Source organism: Varroa jacobsoni, unplaced genomic scaffold (assembly GCF_002532875.2).
Source record: "Varroa jacobsoni isolate VJ856 unplaced genomic scaffold, vjacob_1.0 scaffold_1002, whole genome shotgun sequence".
NCBI lineage: Eukaryota > Metazoa > Arthropoda > Arachnida > Mesostigmata > Varroidae > Varroa > Varroa jacobsoni.
Window position 1 is genome coordinate 96201 of NW_019213904.1, and position 6641 is coordinate 102841.

Below are 6641 nucleotides of genomic sequence, written 5' to 3' on the forward strand. Positions count from 1 at the left end.
ATAAATAATAGACGAAACAATGAATTGTGATCCACGTGTAAATGGCCTCGCTTTCACACACTCGAATAAATATTTATCACACAGTCACATATCTTTCTAATTAATGTTCGCTATGTTACTTTTTAGTAAGGTTCATTTGGCGATAACATAATGATCTGATATCTTAAAAAGAAGCGTGCTGGCACTTAGTAATGAAATATACATATATTATGTTTTTAAAAGCATTTTGTAGAATATCAGTTTTTGCGGACTAAGGTGAATATATTGATAAAGCTACTGTTTATTATTATATGTGCGCCCAATTCAAAGCCTGTCCCCAACCAAGGCATTTACGACGGTTTGTTCATCTTTACTTTATTGCTAAGTAAAAATTACCAGTAACGTACAATAGTACTTCGCTAATCACGGCGGACCTTGATATACGAATAAATGGTCTTTGTCATTCTTCATTAAAACCAAGGCTTAGACCTTGATGCACACCCAATAAAAGGCAGTACCCAGAGTATCATGTGCAGGTATTGAATCTACTTGAACACAACTGGTTTAGACCATTGGGAAATTAGGAACACAAACGGTAGTAGGGTCGCGCATACATTGTTATTCGTTTTGTTGTTATTATTATGGTTGCTGCAATCTGCAGTGCCACACATTCACATATGCACATACACACACACACATATATATTTGTGTGTATGTTGTATGGCTCTGGTTGTATGGACAGACACATGCAGCTTCAGTAACAATATTCCTTCAAATAGCTGTTACATTGTACTCGTTGTTTTAGATTGTTTCATTTACGTCGACGCACTGCCAACGTTCAAATAGGTTTATATGATAGCAAAAGTATCTTTAACATATCCTGGTATTAAGCTACTACCTTCAGGCCTTTGTCGGCAATGATTCGAGAAGGATCGAAATATTAAAACTATAGTTGCATCTTTAGCAGCACTACGTGTCATTCATACCACGTACATTTTAAAACACTGGAGTAGTTTCGAATCTTAATCTAAATTAGGCTTCGTCCCCCAGATCGGGAACTATGAACCCCGAGAAACTGAACTACGAAAAAGATGTAGTCAGTATGTTATGTTGACGTGTGTATGCGCAACGGGGTCGATTATCACTTATATAGAATCGGCTCAACGTTTGTCATACCAAAGACAGGGGTCCGGAAGACAGTACAGAGTGGAAGTTGAGTAAAAGACACGTACGGGACCCTATTCTGACCCCGATTGCCACACTAAGAGAGCTGGCATATGCTGTACTTGAACCGCATTTGCTTGAAGGCCTGCGTACCATCTTTTGCCCTGCCACGCTTTGCATCATTATCCTGTCCATCGAACACACGCGGCTGCAGCGGAAGCCGCGGGTAGGGCCTCTTCTCTATATCTATTACCTGTCTTTCCACATGTTAATCTGTTTGTCTATCTGTCATTGATCACGTTGCCTGGACTGATTACAGTTGCCATATTGCAGCTAACGTGAACCTTAACCGTCTTTGAATCTGACAAGTGACCAGAAGAGTTGTGGTGCCACAGAGAAGAATTTTTAAATCACATTTAAATATTCTTTCACATGATCTGACCTGTTGAACACAATTTGTGAACAAGTGCGGCAAGATACTTAACATACCTAAATCATAACATTATTGGCAGTTTTATTTTTTAACCTGAGTAGGCTTGTTCAAGCTAACATTACCCACTGAAGAGAGAACGACCTAGTATGTATGTATGACTATATGTAAAACTCAACACTGGCTACTAAAGTAGTATTCACATTATATATGTACATACAACTTAAACTAACTTACTAGTTATTTATGATTGACAGTCATAGAACGCTACGGAGACTCCAAATGTCATTCACGGACAACCACCCGATGGGTTGAAAGTGTACGTAAACTATAAACTGCACAGAAATCGTCAAATGTTTTTTCATCTAAATATATTTCACATTATAGAGGCATGTCAAGAACTTACCGATTACTTAAAGATCGAACTTCGAAAATTTATTGTTTTAATGCGGAGTCTCGGCTCATTTTGTTGCCCTCACATGTTGTTACATGCAGTGTAATGTCACTTGCCAAAAGTAAGGCATACAGGGTGAAGCCCTCTGCAGTTGGGCGCTGAATGATTCTATTCAACAGTGTATTTCGGCAATTGTGACATGTTAAGTAAATACGTCGTTGAAAATTGTCTGCTGCGTTTTGATTTTGGGAACCCATCCTGAAGAATCACCCAGCTTGCGTTACATTTCTTGGTAATAGTTAGAAGATAATGGCAAGCAATGTGTAATGTGACAGACTTTCATATCGTCAGTATTTAGATGAGCAGGGTGTCTACGCAAGTTTACGATCGGGCTATCAGCAATGGAACTTATACATCATAGCTGTCGCGTATTTGTATACTGTACATCTATACTCCACACTATATATTATATGATCCTAAAGAAATACTTCATTTGCATGGATAGAATGTTCTATGATTATTAGAAGAAGATAAATTGACGAAACAAGAACATTAGCAACTACAAAAGAAGTAGCCATCAGCATTTGACACCCGCATGTGTTGTACAATATGGCATGAAATGCGCAAATATATCTGCTATCATGAAAAATAGCTATTCGTAACCTTGTGTTCTGTAGGCATCGTCCTACTTTTAACGCATTATTTGGATTTCACAAAATAACTCCGTTATTTACCAAAGTAACAGCGTCATCATCAGAATGTCTACAAGGTGCTATTAGCTTGATAAACGTCAGTCATTCTGTCAAAAACAAGAAATAGAGCAGTAATCGCTTTTACAAATGTAGGTCAAAACTAGTGGGATCTACTGGAACAGAGCTCCAAAAGAAAAATAGAATCAAAAACGAGCTAAAACATGTAAACAACGAAGAGTGATTGTGATCATGACGCTTATCCCGATGATACGTGCTGGATGATGTAAGTGAGTGAGCGATCATAGATAAGACCTTCGTTTGCCCAGTGTGAGACTCTTATCATTACCGCCACTACACAGTGGCTGCAGTAGCAACTGTTGTCGTCGTCGTCACCGCAAAAGCACTGCAGTATTGGGACACTAGTACAAACCAGTGCAATATAGTATCAACGACTTGAGCCTTGAAGCTAGGGATCTCCGTCGGATACGATGATAATGCTGATGCTGCTGTTGTTGCTGCTACTGATAATGCTAACGACCATGGCAGCAATGTGACCGGTCGGTCCTTCAGCTGGTTTCGGTCTGTTGGTGCTGTATTTAGTGGAGCTATTGCCGCAGCTTATGACTTTACAGTTGTCATCGTCGTTGTTTTCCATTGGTCTAAGTATTACTGTTATTGTTGCTGGGGCTATTGCTTGTGCGACTATCCATGCTCGCGTCACGCGTTCAGTGACGTGAATCTAATTCCTCCCGGCCCTTGTTGCCGAATCGCCGTCATCGTAGGAGCGTGCAGAAACCGTCAGCTAATAGGCTACAACCATCAGCATCAGCGCTGCCACTACTTCTATACGTTTTATACCGTATATTTTAGGGACTGAGACGACATTAATAGTAGCATAACACAAATAGTAGCAGCGGCGGCGACAACAGCAACGATGGTTTGAATTGGTCGGGCTGATTTTGAATGATTATTTAGAGAAAGGGATGCGATCCTACTGACTGTCTTGCCCCTAAAACAGCAGGCGCAGGTAACGAATTAGACTCCCGTTCTGAGCTGGATGGATATAAGGGCTTGTCGGACAGAGATTTGGGCATCGAACAGCGCGATCAAACATCGGCAGCAGTACGTAGTGTGTTCGTCCTTAGGTGTCCAGCTTGTCGTGTTAATTTGTTTTTGTGGTTGTCGTGGTGTTCTGAGTGTTCTTGTGATCCCTATCGCACAGACAGCAGACGTCATGCGTATTTTCAGAGCTGTCCTATTAGTTGTCGGCGTTATTTTATGCTTCATGCACAATTCATCGGCTGATCACCACAAAATCGCTAGGTTCGTTGTAAAGAAAGCGGTCAAGAAGCTACTAAAAAACCCTGTTATTCCTGTCGTGTTGCCTCTTCCAATTATCAAGCATCAGCCGAAACCTGTCGTACATCATGAAATCATCAACGTGCACGAACCCCCAAAGATCATCCACAAGCCCGTCTTCGTTAAGGAGGTCCATCATGAATGGGATGAAGGATGGGACAACAAATGGTAAAGAGATCCGAATGTTGGCAGTCACCGGATTCTTGTCGAGGACGAAAACTTGGACAGCTTCAAAAGCATGCTGACTATTGTAATGTTATAATACTCAGTCAATAGCACAAGCAGCCCTTTTTTTTGTGTGGTGAAAACTTCGACAGCTAAATAATTATAATTTGTGTGTAAATGTCCTTTGAAAGTGTGTGTCGCCCAGGAGTACTCGTGTGTAGCCCTGTAAAGGTTATAGTCCGAAATACATTAGTGTTACTTGTTTTATAGAGCAATGTCTTCGGTGTGTCAATTGTTCTTCTGATCGTCTCATGTGAACAGTCCCGTGGTAGATGTTACTGACGATTGTACTTCAATAATTGATTTGTGTGATTGAATGTAACCCGACATGTTGAGGATGACGCATCGCATTATTGTTGTTATGACATATCGATTCTACGAATGAATGAGTCCTGGGAACTCGAGTGCTTGAAGTGCACAAAATGCATATAGAAGTTATACACGAGCAAGCTGCTCAAGTAATTTAACAAAGACGTAAAAGAGATAGTCTTAAAAAAATGTTACTTTAGATGTCGGGTTCGATAAGCGGCAAGTGTAGTCTTCGAACGTGAAATATAAAGAAATTTGGAGGCCATGTGCAATATTGTGCTTTGTTTTATCAACTGATTCACTCAGTTTGGATGCGTGTGGTTGTTCAAATATATAGTAACCGAAGATCCGGCTTTATGTTCAACAAAAAGAAAACTTGTAGGTTGAGTCTAGTTCTAATGGGTGCTCCCGAATCTCAGAGCGAGTTTTGCCGAACCAGACTTTCTTCGTGAGATAATACTAAGCTTTTGTCCTTTTTTGGCAATTACATCCTTGTTTCAGCGGATGCCACCTGTTTTCGAACCATTTTTATATAATCTTTGTTAGTTGTATAAGATTTCTGTGTTTTAAGTATTTCGCAAGAATGTTTGCTTCCGTTCATTCCGATTTGTTTCGGGGTCTACAGTTGTATTAAAATGTAAGACACGTTGCCGTCTAAGCCGCGCACACAATTTGTGTAGTTTAAACTATACAAATGTAACTGAATATATTGTCGCATATTTTGTGCTGTCGGGATCAGTACTGCAACGTATTGGTCACACGTTTACTACAGTGTGCTTAATGTGAAGTGTGGTCTTATGCTGTTAAGTGGACATTAAGGATGAATATTGTCCTCGTCATTGTATTTATACCTCGTCTTGTCGTCATCAATTATATTGATTGATATTATGCTGTTGAATGTAATAAAATATAAAACCATGGTAACAATCAGCCATAACTGATGCACTTTTATTAGACTACTACAATTGAAACAGATACACGCGAAGCTCTGTGTATTTCCAATATTAATACAGGAACAAAGAAAAGCTTAAGTTACGAAGATGGCAGGGTTAATACAACACTACTTCTGCTGTTAACCTACTTATGCCCATTTCGTGTGTTCTAAAAAAACCTCACTTAGTTTCAGTTATTTAACGAGTTTTCAGGTTATTACTGAAAGCTTGTAATGTAAATAAGAACTGCGTGTCAGCTAATTTCTAAAATTATTTGTTCCGAATATATGCCGGAATCGTAAAACCTCAGTAAAAGTTAATATAAAATGCTGAAACATAGCTAGATGCAACGTATTTAACCATGGAAGATGATTAGATTAGGCTAGTTCGTATATCATACGCGTGAAATAAATCAGGTAGAAGCATAAAATATCCTTATTTATAGTTTTTAGAAGTTTATAGAAAAAAAACATACGCCCACAACGCAGGTAAAGCTTGTATAGCATTTATTGAATTTTTCAGGTAATTTCATCGCTTCTTTCTTCGAAGTGTTTATTTTCGCCTGAACACTGTTAATTGAAGCATTATAACGCAGATATCTAAATTTAACAAATACAATGGCTGGGGAATATTTTTCAGCAGTTATTAGATGAGCCGATTTGCAATGTTACTGATGTTGACCACGATGACTCCGCGACGAACACGTTTATTTCAGCTATTTTTTAATCGGATAAGGGTCTAATATAATGTACAGGTATTTTCGGAGAGCCCGCATGTTAACATAATGGACAAAACTCTATTTGTGAAAATGAAACATTTATTGATGCGCGGTAGAAGAGAAAGACGGCTACTGATTAGCGTGAACGCTGTAAAGTCACGTTTTTGACCACAGCGAAAGCAGGGCTTTATTTTGCAATGTCTAAAACCCCGCGATCTCAACGACTTTGCCAAGTGTGTACCAGTACAGTGATATATACATTTTGAATAGCATTATAAATAAGGGAGGGAAAGATGGTAATGATGGTTACGGTAAAATCAAGTCTTTACTGTTCTGGCACTAATAATAGCTCGAATATCTTGAAAAGTTCCCCACCCGGGGTCGAACAAGTTACGTCACGCCAGTAGCTCTAACACTCCATCTACCACGTTCCTGCGGG

General features: G+C 39.3%; 1 long non-coding RNA gene across 1 annotated transcript; it reads left to right on the forward strand.

Annotated features, from left to right (window-relative positions):
• Window positions 1-2996: 2996 nt before the first annotated feature.
• LOC111265733 (uncharacterized) lies at window positions 2997-5489 on the forward strand. The gene is made up of 2 exons (XR_002683629.2): window positions 2997-3781; window positions 4062-5489. It is a non-coding gene; the product is annotated as an uncharacterized LOC111265733 (long non-coding RNA).
• Window positions 5490-6641: the final 1152 nt, after the last annotated feature.